The sequence below is a fragment of the Pseudophryne corroboree genome, chromosome 8 (assembly GCF_028390025.1).
Source record: "Pseudophryne corroboree isolate aPseCor3 chromosome 8, aPseCor3.hap2, whole genome shotgun sequence".
Lineage (NCBI taxonomy): Eukaryota > Metazoa > Chordata > Amphibia > Anura > Myobatrachidae > Pseudophryne > Pseudophryne corroboree.
Window position 1 is genome coordinate 467,617,134 of NC_086451.1, and position 16,245 is coordinate 467,633,378.

A 16,245-nucleotide genomic window follows, 5' to 3' on the forward strand; every position below is an offset into this window, starting at 1 on the left:
GCGTTCCCAAGATTTATTAAGCATTAGAGGTCTATCACTGATAACAGTGACTGGATTGTTGGATAAAAGCCATCAGAAATTATTCTCTCCTTATGTACAAATACCAGGATTTCTGGATTTAATAATTTTAAATAACATTGGAGCACAAGACGGAGGAATAAAGTAATTCTACAAAGAGTTAGGGAGGATAAAACTGATTGTAACATTCTGCAACTCCAAGGATTATGTAAAGTTAGTCTCCATGGTTTCATGATCCATTACTTACCATAGATTATAGACTTTTTATAAACCAAAGCCAGACAGAATGAAACATGGCCTTAGACCCTCCTTATTACTTTAATGTCTGGTTCTACAGTCTGTTACAGAATAAATATTCTGATCTATACGCCAAACTTCTGTTCTCTGTTACAGTTTAGGATCTGCAGATAATTCTTCATTAGATAAAACCCTAACACATGTATCTTTCATACCTTCCACAATTATTAAGGAGTCACATTTATCCACCGGAATTTGGCTGATGGGGGGGTGGCTGTTCTGTCTCTATAACAGGGGTGGGGGTGAAATATTTGCCTCATTTTGCAACAGGAGGGTTAGGGTTAGGCTGCAGGTTGGGAGGGATAGAGGGTTAGGCTGCGTGAGGGGAGCGTTAGGCTGCAGGACTGGAGGGTTAGGGTTAATCACTAGGGGTTGGGTTAGGGGTCTTACTCACTGTAGAACCGCTCCATCACAGCCTGAAGTCATCATCACATCACTGCCGGACCCAGAAGACCACGCTGGAGCTGCCAGACCTGCCAAACAAAGTAAGCTACCACTAGACCACCAGGAACGTTTTGTCGATATTCTAATCAGGTTGACATTTCATCACTTTTCGACATTAATTGACATAAATGCCCATTAATCTGCCCACGTATATTTTATTTATCAAACGCAATTTAGCATTTTTTTGTTTTACCATTTTTCTGGCCAGAAGAATATTAATACATCTAAAATCCTTCTCTCAGTTGCACATGCCAATGGATCTTGCACTTGTTCCCCTTTAGAGATGGGTCACTGCACCCGGGACATGCCACATAAATCACAAAATGAAATTGAATGGTATTAAAAGGATTAAAATTATGAAATTATCTTCAGCTGTAAAAACAATGTTACACCGTAAAACCCAGCTGTGGAAGATCCACTTAATTTCTTTTCCAGGGAGCATTTCCTCCCCTGTATGTGATCTAACGGACGGAGTTTATTAACGCCTTTTGTCTGCTCTAGTTTGATATAGTTTGGAATGTTAATGCTGATTTTTCTGTGTTTTAGCTTTTTCTACTTACTGTAGCAACAAGTTTTCGCCTCTGTCAGGAGCACCAGCGCGTTCCCAGTACTGTACGTAGATGTGTGATCATGCAGCAGGACCCTTAGTATATTTTTCTTCTCTATAAACAGAATATTTATAGGAATTACAGAAACAATTCTCGCCTGGTAACGCGTCACGATTTAGAAGCAAAATCTGATGTACTTGGACGGAAGCTGAAGAGAATCGTATCCTGGGATGTAAAAGACACAATTCACTTCTCAAACTAGAAAAAAAAAAGACAACTGTATGCACAGAGCCGTATCTAGACTTTTTGGTGCCCCACCATTTTTCCAATAAGGCGCAAGCCTCGTGGGGAAGGGGATTGACACAACTGATCCCAGAATTCCAGAGAAAGCCCACGCTATGATGCTCCATACCACATTTTATACGTGTGTACATATATATATATATATATATATATATCTATCCGTAGAAATGTCCGCACTCACGTCCAATATGTCATCGCCGTGGGGTGCTCCTCATGATAACCCCAAAAAGGTTTCACATATACCAGGTGTGTTGGAAAAACCAACAGAGGGCACTCACCAGTCCATAAAGATAATAAAGGTTTTATTGATACATCATAATCACCAGTAATGTGTCGACGTTTCGACCCATAGGGCCTTTCTCAAGACAGTCAGAGAAGACATCCAAACAGCATGCCAGTTACACACATACTGACAATGCCTACCGGGTCCCCTTATATAGCACATCAAATACCAATTAACAACGTAATCGGCCCAAATAAGACACAAGCAGTGTAATTCAAAAACCCCATTCTGCATATAGTATAACATCTGAACTCACAGAGCAATATAGGAATCATAATGCATGTTACCGGAATATCATCATTCAGCGATTAAAGACAGCTGGGGACGCTGTGCCGCGCGTCCGGAACTACCGGAAATACGTTGAACGTGTCACGCGTTACCATAGCTACGGAAGTCAAACCATTCGCGTCTGCAGTAACCATAGCAGCGCGGCGCACATTTTGATGGTATGCTAACCGCGCACCGGAGCGTGTCATCTGTGTCACCCGTAGCCCAGGTAACACCAACAAGTTATAGATCACAAAACCCGGAAGCACTGAGGAACCAATATGCGTTCCACTAGCGCTCCAAGCTGCTCCAAACAATAGCTAGACTCCAACAAGCCTAAAGCCAGCAATATATCACACTGTGACCCAAATGTTAGACTATATTTATATCATGGACGTCCGATATGATATATCAAAATATTAATCAGACCTACAGTATACATAATATGTCAGCGGCTAATGAAGTAAAAATATGGTCATTAGTTAACATTATAAAGATTGATCTTCCATATAGGTTAATCCAATACCGCATTAACACCACATCCATGGTTCAAGGTAGTATCAAACTATATCAATAGAAAAATAAAATGCAGAAACAGGGTTATAACACTGCTAATGGGCTGTAAATATAAACATAGACAGTACATTAAAATTTGTCAGCTCGTCATCATATATGTCATATCAATCATCATATCAATCCCAAAGTCCCTCGATGAGATCCCACCGATCAGATATAGGGATTGATTGTAAGACCCACAAACCTAATAACATAGCAGACAACCAAAGATGATGCTATAGAAGAGGACCCGGCAGAAGCAATACACCCAATAACACCCCCAACTTAAAAAATCTCAATGTATGGTGATCAATATCACCAACACAGAAAATGACAATAAAAAACAAACAATAATATAACCAATGACCCTGTGCCTCTGGGAAAAGAGGGTCAGTTATTGACCCATATTCTATACTAGTTAATGAATAAATATACTGAGTGGGTTGTTCTCATTAAGGCCGCGCGGAGTTATAGTGTCCAGCCTGTGGATCCACCTTGCCTCACACTTCTTCAAAGTTAGAATACGATCTCCACCCCGCAGAGGTTCAGGAACGTGGTCAATGACCATACAACGTAATGAAGCTACTTGATGATTAGCAAGAAGAAAGTGTTTGGCAACTGGTTTATCAGTACCACCTGATTCAATGGCCTGTCGGATGGAATATCTATGGTTTGCCATCCTATCCCTGAAGGATCTCTTGGTCATCCCTGTATAATAGAGTCCACAGGGGCAGATGATTATATAAACCACAAAGGCACTGGTACACGTGCGATTATGTTTGATGGATATTCTAATGCCATTATGCGGATGGCGAAAATCCTTACCACTGATCATAGAGTTACAAGTAGTGCACCCCTTGCATTTGAAGCATCCAGTCCTTCCCGAGCGCAACCAACTTGAGGGCCCAACATTTGGTTGCAAAGTGGGACGCATCAAGAGGGTTCGCAGATTGGGACCTCGTTTATAAGCACACATCGGGGGTTTAACACCACGTAATTTCAAACTTGAATCAGTGGTTAATAATGGCCAATTCTTTTCATATATCTTCTTAGTAATCTGAGAAGTATGATCATATGTGCTCACATGTATCATCCGATTATCGGTGGCCTTCTTAGGTAATTCGTCCTTTGGGTGATTATACCGATGGTATGCTTTCTTGATACATCTCTCAAGTGTATTAGGTGAGTACCCTCGTTGTAGAACCCTGGACTTCATCTCATTAATCTGTAGCTGAGCAAGTTCACTAGAGGAATTAATCCTGAGTACCCTCAGGAACTGGGAAATCGGTAGACTTTCCTTCAGGGTGGGAGGGTGTTGGCTCGTAGCCTGTAGTAGTGTGTTCCGATCCGTCTGCTTACGGAACAAGGTGGTACACAGTCGGGAACCCTCCCTCCATACAGTTACATCTAGAAAATTAACAGAGTGTAGATCCATGTTGACGGTAAACCTAATTGGTTAATCTAACGCATTAAGAGTTTCAACCATACTAGTTACTTCGTCCCCAGTGCCAGACCACAGCAAAAAAACATCATCAATAAATCTGACATATATCAAACATTTATGTCCAAATTGGCGAAAGATATAATTACGCTCATATATGGCCATATATAGATTGGCGTATGCCGGCGCCAAATTAGACCCCATGGCCGTGCCATTGATTTGGGCAAAGAATGTAGAGCCGTACATAAAATAATTCTGCTTCAATACCAACTCCACCAAGCTGGTCAGAAATTCAATAGGTGGTTGTTTATGGGCAGCTTCAATCAAATGTCGTCTAATGGCATCAATACCATCTCTATGTGGTATTACTGTATACAGCGACTGAATATCAAGGGTCACTAACCAAACTTCACCATCAGGAAATATAAAATCCTTAATCTTATGAAGGAAATCAGTGGTATCACGAACATAGCTAGTGGTATTGAGCACCAGAGGTTGTAAGAATTGGTCCACATACACCGCAAGAGGCTGTAAGAGAGACCCCCGGGCAGATATAATAGGTCTACCCGGAGGGTCTTCAAGCCGCTTGTGAATTTTTGGCAGTGTATAAATAATGGGTGTTATGGGGTGTTCAACTTTTAAATAACCAGCTGTATCACTGTCAATCCACCCTGCCTGCAAACCCAAGTCGATAGTATTATCAATAAGTGTTTTAATTTTATTAGTAGGATTCCCACTTAAACGCATATATGTGGTATTATAAAACCTTTATTATCTTTATGGACTGGTGAGTGCCCTCTGTTGGTTTTTCCAACACACCTGGTATATATATATATATATATATATATATATAGAGAGAGAGAGAGAGATCAATAAGCAGGTGGCACTCACAGGTCTTTTCAATAATCCATAATCATGTCATCAGCGTTTCGATTTTACTCCAAAATCGTCATCAGAATCATACACAACATTCACAGAACAACATACAACATTTATAGCTCACCCAAAGTGCGTTACAACTCCTCCGTTTCCCTCCGCCAGCCTCCAGGCGTCGGATGCCTCCCTATGACGTCACCATCGGCACGCTATCCAACGCCTGGCGTCCCGTCCAGCGTCCCATTGCCTGGCAGCACCACGGAGCATAATCACGTGACACACCTCCACCAATACTAAAAACAGCAGGAACATGTAAACAATTGCCACATGATAGATATAAATAGTTGCATAGCACTGACCGCTATCATAACAATCCAATAGGGTATCCCAAATATTTCAATGACGCATTGAAATGAAATATTGGTCTAAGATACACATTATAGTTATATGCATACTCTGAACAATCGGAACAATCAAAGTCTACTGTACACTTCTTGAGATAACATTACACTTAGGTTTAGAGTTTAGCCACAAGCTAGTTTATGCAACAACCTTTCCCAAACAATAGGGAATACTCACAAAAAGTAACCAAGGCCAAGAGATTCGTTGAGACCACCGGGGGCCACAGTATTTAAACTGTGGATCCAGCGAGCCTCTCTCTGTAATAAAATCTTATCTCTGTTGCCGCCTCTGATATAATTGGGGACCTGGTCTATTATTTTGTACCGGAGGGTGGAAAGCCCATGTTTAAACTCCCGAAAATGACGTGCCACAAGTTGCTCAGGAGAAATCGCATGGTTCTCCAACGATTTCCATATGGACGACCTATGCATGTTCATGCGTTTTTTAAACTGCCTTGTGGTGTTTCCAACATAAAAAAGACCACAAGGACAGCGTATAAAATAGATTATATGTGTGCTAGAACACGTGAGCACTTGTTTTATTGGAATACGTTTTCCCGTGTGGGGATGGGAGAAGGAGTCACCAGTTTCCAAAAAACTACACGTCGTACATCCTGTACAACGACAGCAACCTGGTTTACATCTTAGGAAATCCTTTATATTGGTAGTTTTTTTTATCAAAACCCGATATATCGTTTCTAACCAACCAATCCTTGAGATTTTTATTTGGAGAAAAGCTGGCCATGATTTCCTTCTTATGGAACACTTTCAAATCAGGGTCTGAGGTTACCAGTGGCTATAACTGCTTAGTGCGTCTAACCACACTATGACTCTGGCTGTTAAACCTCTGTACAAATGGAATTTTACTATCCAAAGTTGTCTGTTTCTTATTCTCATACAACACCTGATCTCTAGGAAGAGACAAAACCCTGCATTTGGTATTCTGTAGTTCTGCATAATCATAGCCTCTAGCTACAAACTGTTCGACCATATTATCTATGTCTTTTATGGTATTATCCATGTTATCAGAAATGCGATGTACCTGAAGGAACTGTGAAAACGGCAGGCTCTTTTTTGTGCTCACAGGATGCTGACTGGAATAATGTAACACATTGTTCCTATCAGTAGGTTTCTTAAAGAGAGAGGTGTGTATACCATCAACGCCCAACGATATCGACACATCCAAATAGTTGACCCGTTCCCTACTGGTAGTATAGGTAAACTTAATATGTTCGTTACTTTGATTGGCCTTTGCCATAAGATCATGGAATTCCTGTTCCTCCCCCAACCAAATCATGAACAGGTCGTCTATGTATCGGTAAAACATGAGAATCTTCCCCCTGATGTTCACATTTGTAAAGAAGATATCATGTTCCACCCCAAACATATACCCATTCGCGAATGCCGGGGCCACACAGGACCCCATGGCACAGCCTTGCAGTTGGATATACCAATGATTATCAAACAGAAAGTAGTTTCTTTTTAACGTTAGCTCTAACAATTTCACAAAGAATTTCACATCTGGACCACAGTATTCCTCACTCTGCGAGAGCAGAATCTCCGCCGCCCGCAGACCACCCTCGTGGTGTACAGATTAATAACATCAAGAGTACAGAGAAAACATGGAGGCAATGGATTTGGTACTTGTCTTAGTTTCTGTAATAGCATGGTAGTATCTTTCAAATACGTAGCCTGAGCCTGGACTACTGGTTGAAAGAAACTATCCAAATATTTTGATGTTTTGTAATATACAGAATCTCTAGCCGAGATGATAGGACGGCCCGGAGAGCAAATTGCGTCTTTATGAATTTTCGGTAAGGTGTAAAGCACAGGGGCCACTGGATGTTCCTGAACCAAAGCATTCTTAACATCAAGAGAAATTATCTTATCCACCGCCTGTGCCAACACCTTACCCAATTCCACATTAAAAGACTTAGTAGGATCACAGGTAAGTACTCTGTATACCATCCCATCACTCAGTTGTCTGTATATTTCTCTGCGCTATTGTTCTATATCCTGTATTACAATCCCACCCCCCTTATCAGCGGGGCGTATTATAATACTTTCATCTTTGCTCAACTGTAATAATGTCTCAAAGTCCTTTTTGGACATATTGGATACCGAAGTTCTCTCTGAATATGTCAATGGCTGCTCCAACTGTCTCTGAAAACATTTCAAAGAAGCATTATTAGTGTATGGGTCAAATTTAGACCGAGTTATGATAGCTTTGGGTAAGGGCTCAGACAATTCCACTTCAACCGCTACCTGTTGCTTGGATTGAAAGAATTCTTTTCATCTTAAATTACGATTGAATTTATGTGAGTCAATTTTCCATTGAAATTGATCTATGTCACATGATGGAACAAAAGATAGCCCTTTGTTCAGAATATCCAATTCACGAGTTGACAGTTCCCGATTAGAGAGATTAAAAACTAAGCTTTGTTCTTCTTCTTTGCTTTTGAGCATCCTTGTCCACTGTCTACCCCTTCGCGTTGGGTGTCTGCTTTTCCTCCGCGCTGAGCGCATGTACTTACCCCTAAAGGGGGCTTTTTGTGTGCCTTATTGCTCATGTCATCTGTGTCACTTTGTGTGGATGCTCCTCCACTCGAAGTTTCTGTATCCCCAGGAAACTTACGAAATCTTTGCCTCTGGTTGGGATAACGTCTACTTTCAGGATTATATGCCCATGCATATACCCTATTTTCTGCGTAGTCACGCTGCACCATTGCCAGTTTATCTCTTTTAAATTTCACCAGATTTCGCTTATAGACCTCTATTTGGGACGAGAGTTTTTCCATCCACTTATTGGACTCATCTGACATCAATGTGGTTAAGTGGAGGTCCTCAAAAGTAGTGATTTTGGTTTTAACACTCTGCAGTTCACGGGAGGCTTCTTCGATGACCAGCAATATTAGATCTAGACTGCATTTATTGAGAACAGCTGCCCACTTGCGGCAAAAGTCAGTACTAAATTTCCCAATAGTTGGGGAATTCCTAATTTGGAATCCCCTAGGGATCTGACCACTGCGGTGATAATCAGACAATGTCACACCGTGGAGCAGATAATCTATTTCTTTCTTCTCGCATAGTGAGGAATACTGTGGTCCAGATGTGAAATTCTTTGTGAAATTGTTAGAGCTAACGTTAAAAAGAAACTACTTTCTGTTTGATAATCATTGGTATATCCAACTGCAAGGCTGTGCCATGGGGTCCTGTGTGGCCCCGGCATTCGCGAATGGGTATCTGTTTGGGGTGGAACATGATATCTTCTTTACAGATGTGAACATCAGGGGGAAGATTCTCATGTTTTACCGATACATAGATGACCTGTTCATTATTTGGTTGGGTGAGGAACAGGAATTCCATGATCTTATGGCAAAGGCAAATCAAAGTAACGAACATATTAAGTTTACCTATATTATCAGTAGGGATCAGGTCAACTATTTGGATGTGTCGATATCGTTGGGCCTTGATGGTATACATACCTCTCTCTTTAAGAAACCTACTGATAGGAACAATGTGTTACATTATTCTAGCCAGCATCCTGTGAGCACAAAAAAGGGCCTACCGTTTTCACAGTTCCTTCAGGTACATCGCATTTCTGATAACATGGATAATACCATAAAAGACATAGATAATATGGTCGAACAGTTTGTAGCTAGAGGCTATGATTATGCAGAACTACAGAATACCAAATGCAGGGTTTTGTCTCTTCCTAGAGATCAGGTGTTGTATGAGAATAAGAAACAGACAACTTTGGATAGTAAAATTCCATTTGTACCCTCCCCTTTAGAATGTAAGCTCTCACAAGCAGGGCCCTCTTCCCTCATGTGCTTATCCTTTCTTACTTTAATAATCTTCAACTGCATCAACTCCAGCAGTCTTCTGCCACCTGATATTTATTCCAGTGTCATCTGCTGATGTAACTATGTATATATACCCTGTACTTGTCCTATACTGTCAAACTGTAAGTTGCTGTTTTCCTGTTTGATTATTTATGTACTCTGTAATTGGGCGCTGCGGAACCCTTGTGGCGCCATATAAATAAAGGATAATAATAATAATACAGAGGTTTAACAGCCAGAGTCATAGTGTGGTTAGACGCACTAAGCAGTTATGGCCACTGGTAACCTCAGACCCTGATCTGAAAGTGTTCCATAAGAAGGAAATCATGGCCAGCTTTTCTCCAAATAAAAATCTCAAGGATTGGTTGGTTAGAAACGATATATCGGATTTTGATTAAAAAAAACTACCAATGTAAAGAATTTCCTAAGACGTAAACCAGGTTGCTATCGTTGTACAGGATGTACGACGTGTAGTTTTTTGGAAACTGGTGACTCCTTCTCCCATCCCCACACGGGAAAACGTATTCCAATAAAACAAGTGCTCACGTGTTCTAGCACACATATAATCTATTTTATACGCTGTCCTTGTGGTCTTTTTTATGTTGGAAACACCACAAGGCAGTTTAAAGAACGCATGAACATGCATAGGTCGTCCATATGGAAATCGTTGGAGAACCATGCGATTTCTCCTGAGCAACCTGTGGCACGTCATTTTCGGGAGTTTAAACATGGGCTTTCCACCCTCCGGTACAAAATAATAGACCAGGTCCCCAATTATATCAGAGGCGGCAACAGAGATAAGATTTTATTACAGAGAGAGGCTCGCTGGATCCACAGTTTAAATACTGTGGCCCCCGGTGGACTCAACGAATCTCTTGGCCTTGGTTGCTTTTTGTGAGTATTCCCTATTGTTTGGGAAAGGTTGTTGCATAAACTAGCTTGTGGCTAAACTCTTTGACCTAAGTGTAATGTTATCTCAAGAAGTGTACAGTAGACTTTGATTGTTCCGATTGTTCAGAATATGCATATAACTATAATGTGTATCTTAGACCAATATTTCATTTCAATGCGTCATTGAAATATTTGGGATACCCTATTGGATTGTTATGATAGCGGTCAGTGCTATGCAACTATTTATATCTATCATGTGGCCATTGTTTACATGTTCCTGCTGTTTTTAGTATTGGTGGAGGTGTGTCACGTGATTATGCTCCGTGGTGCTGCCAGGCAATGGGACGCTGGACGGGACGCGAGGCGCTGGATAGCGTGCCGATGGTGACGTCATAGGGAGGCATCCGACGCCTGGAGGCTGGCGGAGGGAAACGGAGGAGTTGTAACGCACTTTGGGTGAGCTATAAATGTTGTATGTTGTTCTGTGAATGTTGTGTATGATTCTGATGACGATTTTGGAGTAAAATCGAAACGCTGATGACATGATTATGGATTTCTCTATTTGTGGTTCGATGCCTGGGGGAGCACCGGGGCAATACGTTTTCGACTTGTAGTGCCGACCAAAAAGGAGTGTATATATATATATATATATATATATATATATATATATATAAAAGAAAGTACAAGGTAAGCTTCAAATAGTTGTAATTTTCTAGCTTAGAATTATCTACCTTTCTATGCAAAGGCAGATAGCTCAATAAGTGTCTGACTGCAATGCCACAGACAATGGGATTGAATTCCGGGTATGTCAGCATCTTGAAATGTAATAAAGGACAGTGTGACTGAATAATAAAGAGGTATCGAGTTAAGTTCATGAATGTTGTATAGCGATGGAAGGGGTGGGGGAAGGAGACAGGGGCGGTTAGGAGATGCTGGGGGGGGCTGCAAGTGAAAGTACGGATGGTGTAATGGTTAGCATTACTGCCTCACAGCACTGAGGTCATGGGTTCAATTCCCACCATGGCCCTAACTGTGCAGAGTTTGTATATTCTCCCCGTACTTGCATGGGTTTCCTACGGGTACTCCGCTTTCCTCCTACAATACAAAAATATACTGGTAGGTTAATTGGCTTCCAACAAAAATGAACCCTAGCGTGAATGTGTGTGCGTGTACATGTGGTAGGGAATATAGAGTGTAAGCTCCACTGGGGCAGGGACTAATGTGAATGGGCAAATATTCTCTGTGTGCACTATATAAATAACTGGTAGTAATAATAATAAAAAGTAGTTAAAACAGATAACTGACAAGTGCCACCAACAGTGCTCCCTACCCTGCAGCGCTATGTGCGGAGCACACTGCGCACACACCTAGGTTCGGCCCTGTGTATGCAACAGACCCTTCAGTGATCTCCCATGCTCCCTGTATACACAATACATAGTATCACCCCACAGCAGTATTAACCACACACTACTTCACAAACAAAATAACCCTTTCCATAAACCATAGTGAGTGTCTATATTTGTCGATGCTGCAGATGTTAAAATTGGCGTAACGCACACTAAGCTTTCGTCAGGGTTTGTTACAGGTCAGATTTCTTATATTAATTTCTTTGTCTATCAGCACCCCATAGAGTACCTCCATCAGTGGCGTAACTACTGCCCCCGCAGCCCTCGCGGTGGCTTGGGGGTGAAGGGCTGCGGGGGCGCCACTGATTTAGCGCACATTGAGCATCCGCATGTCAATCTGCGGTCTCCTCTCCCTCCTTCCCTCCGCTGCTGCCTGCTGTGTTGGAGGGACACAGAGGGCACAGCGCGCGCCTCTCCTGTGTCCCTGGCAGGTCTAATAAAGGAAGTGCCGTTCGTGAGCTCTGATTGGCTCACGAACCGGCACTTCCTTTAACAGACCCGCCGGAGACCCAGGAGGGACACAGGAGAGGCGCGCGCTGTGCCCTCCGTGTCCCTCCAACACAAAACAGCGAGGGAGCGCGAGGGGGGGGGGGGGAGCCACTGGGGGAGCATATGCGGCACAGGGGGAGGGGGGCATATAATGTGGCACTGAGGGGGCATATGTGGCACTAGGGGGGGGGTATATTTGCATTGGGGGCACGTGAGTACCCGGCACTGTGGGGGAATATCTGGCACTGGGGGCATATGTGGCACTGGGGGGGGGGTACACCCAGTGCATGAAACCCCTGGCAATGAGCATGACACCCAGTGCATGAAACCCCTGGCAACGAGCATGACACCTGAGCATGAAAACCCCTGGCACCGTGGCCGTGCATGAAACCAAGAGCATGAAACCTCTGGCAACGAGCAGGTAATTTAAAAGTAATTAGAAGCCTTACTGTAGGACTTAATGTGTAATGGGCATTACGGTGTGTGGCATAATGTATCACGGACATTTCGGTGTGTGTTATAATGTGTCACAGGCATTACGGTGTGTGGCATACTATATCACGGGCATTGTGGTATGTGGTATAATGTCTCAGGGGCATTGCAGTGTGGCATAATGTATAACGGGCATTACGGTGTGTGGCATAGGGTATAACGGGCATTGCGGTATGTGTCACAGACATTACGGTGTATGGTATACTATATCACGGGCATTGTGATATGTGGTATAATGTCTCAGGGTCATTGCAGTGTGTGTCATAATGTGTCACAGGCGTTGTATGTGCTATAGTGTATCAGGGGCATTGCAGTGTGTGGCATAATGTATCACGGACATTGCGGTGTGTGTCATAATGTGTCACTGGCATTGTATGTGCTATAATGTATCAGGGGCATTGCAGTGTGTAGCATAATGTATAACGGGCATTGCGATTCCTGTCATAATGTGTCACAGGCATTACGGTGTGTGGCATAATGTGTCGGGGGCATTACGGTGTGTGCATATTGTGTCATGCGCATTATTGTGTGTGGCATAATGTCTAAGGGCCATTGCGGTATGTGGCATAATGTATACTGGGCATTACTATAAGGAATAAGGAGGAAAAATGACAAATAATGTAAGGGGCATGAATCAGATTATTTTTCTTTCCTGTGGTGGCTAACGTCTGGGCGTGCAGGTTGCAAAACTGGGGCATAAGGTAGTCTTTTCCTGCAATGTCACGCCCCTTTATGCAAAGCCACGCCCCTTTATGCAAAGCCACACCCATTCCAACGAAGCCACGCCTCCTTTTTGCGGCGCGCGCAGAGGCGTATCTAGGGTAGGGTGAGTGGGGCACGTGCCCTGGGCGCCTTGGCAGGCCCAGGAGAGGGGGGCGCCGCCGGCGTCCAGGGCATCATGCCCCACTCGCCCCCGTCAACCCTAAATGTGAGGGGAGGAGAGCGCAGCGTCTCTCCCTCCCCTCACCGCCGCTGCCAGCACTAGCAGCGCTGCCAGCAGCGCTGCTGTGTCCGGTCTCCGGCGTTAGCCAATCAGAGCTTGCGGACCGGCTCCTGACTGGCTGCCGGTCCGCGAACTCTGATTGGCTAGCGAACCGGCGCCAGACAGCCGCCGGAGACCTGGAGCGGTGAGGGGAAGGAGAGGCGCTGCGCTCTCCTCCCCTCACATAGCAACATCAACAAGCGGCCGGTAAGCGACCGGGGGGGGGGGGGGGGGTCCGGCAGCACAGTGGGGCATGTATCTGGCACTGTGGGGCAATGTATCTGGCACTGTGGGGCAATGTAACTGGCACTGTGGGGCAATGTAACTGGCACTGTGGGGCAATGTAACTGGCACTGAGTGGGGCATGTTTTTGGCACTGAGTGGGGCAATGTATCTGGCACTGAGTGGGGCAATGTATCTGGCACTGAGTGGGGCAATGTATCTGGCACTGTGGGGCAATGTAACTGGCACTGTGGGGCATGTATCCGGCACTGTGGGGCAATGTAACTGGCACTGTGGGCCATTTTCAGTGGCCACACCCCTTCTGGTGTGTGACCACGCCCATGTTTCGCTATTTTTTTTGGGGGGGGGCGCCATTTTCTATCTTGCCCTGGGCTCCGAAAACCCTGTTTGTCCCTATAATAGTGCCAATTATGGGGGATAGGGGGGGGGGGGGGGGCGCTGAAGAATTTTTTGGCTTGGGGGGAGAAAAATTTCTAGTTACGCCACTGACCTCCATGTAGCCAATATATCTCCATACAGCCTAATGTGCCACTGTATAGCCTATATAAACTGACATTGCCTTATAGTCAGTGTACATCAATATTACAGATGTACACAGACAACATATTTTGGTTCTAAATCATTGTGTTTTGGATCTTGACTTCTTTAAAATTGATTTAAAAAAAGCTAAAATCAGGTACTTTATTCCTGTTTTTGTTCCTATGGTATTACTAACATCAGTAACCTTCATTGCAATGTGGAAAGGCATCTGAAATCACAAGGGAGGGTCTTGCATGCTATACAAAACACAGATTTGGTTTTTACTGTAGATCGGGGTGTGCAGTTAGCATACCGGGATCCCGACAGGGGCAACATACCGCCGCCTGTATACTGGCGAGGTAGGTGATTCCCCCTCTGTGGGTGTTCATGACACCCATATAGAGGGAGAATAGAACCTGTGGCAAGCGTAGCTCACCACCGAGCCTGCGCTCGTCCCCCTGCAGCATAGTTGCCTACCCTCCCGCATCCCGCGGGAGACTCCCGATTCACGCTGGAGTCTCCTGCTGCCCCGCAAACCTTAACCCAAACCCCGGATTCCTCACTGCCCCGCTGGCTATCCAAGCTGCACATGCGCGACGGGTCAGGACCTGCAGCCATGAAGAAGCAGACGAGGAGCGACCACTCCCACTAACCTCCGTGGTCTGCCTAGACAGGAAGTGTGCTTACTTTCACTTCCTGTCGAGCTGAACTGCCAGACAGAGACCTCGGCGGGAGAAGCAGTAGAAGGACCTGCCCACTCAGCACCACCACTCACTGACAGCATGGGAGGGACACACGAGGTAAGAGCTGGATGCGGATGGAGGCAGAGACATGGAGAGGAATGCTGACAACACTGCAGGGGGGGGGCAGAGATATGGGGGATGATAACACTGCAAAAGGGTGAGGCAGAGACATGGAGAAGGGGGGAATTATAACATTACTATGGGGGGAGGGGGAGGCAGAGACATGGAGAAGGGGGGAATTATAACTACTATGGGGGGAGGGGGAGGCAGAGACATGGAGAAGGGAAGGGCTGATAAAACTGCTATGGGGGAGGGGTGAGGAAGAGACTTGAAGAGGGGGGCTGATAACGCTGCTATGGGGGGAAGGGGAGGCAGAGACTTGAAGAGGGGGGCTGATAACGCTGCTATGGGGGGAAGGGGAGGCAGAGACTTGAAGAGGGGGGCTGATAACGCTGCTATGGGGGGAAGGGGAGGCAGAGACTTGAAGAGGGGGGCTGATAACACTGCTATGGGCGGAGGGGTGAGGCAGAGACATGGAGAGGTTTTCACTCAGTCATCATTATACCCTGCTGCAATGCTAGCTGGATGTTCCTCCTTTCTATCGATCTACGCACACGTATCACCTCACTATACTATGTGATGTCAGTATGCACTATGTAGCCGTGCTGTGTAATGTAGGTACGATGTCAGTGTGTAGCCCTGCCGTGTAATGTAGCTGTGATGTCGGTGTGTAGTCAGTATTGCGCTTTGTACTTTGGGTATCATCTGCCACAGCAGGACACACCCCTGAGTGACAATAGATACGCCCATAGGTGGAGATATACACGCCCCTTTGGCAGAATGTGACACGCTCCCTCAACGGGGCGCCGCGCAGATCTCCCTGAAACCACTTTTGAAAAGTAGGCAAGTATGCCCTGCAGGCATTCCACCGCTCGGGATGCCGATGTCGGTATACTGAAATTCGACATCCAGTGCGGCGTGATATCCTACCGAACCCTAGATTGGAACTTGACGAGATGACCCAAACCGGGACTCATTTTGACTCAGAACCCCAAAGTGACCTGAGCCGGGATTCTGTTCAACTTGAAACCCCAAATTTCGGGTGTGCTAGACTTTCAGCAAAACAGAACCGCTCATCTCTAATCAATATACAGTACTCATATACGCCAGCAGGGGCCGCTGTAGAGTGTATTTAGCATTAT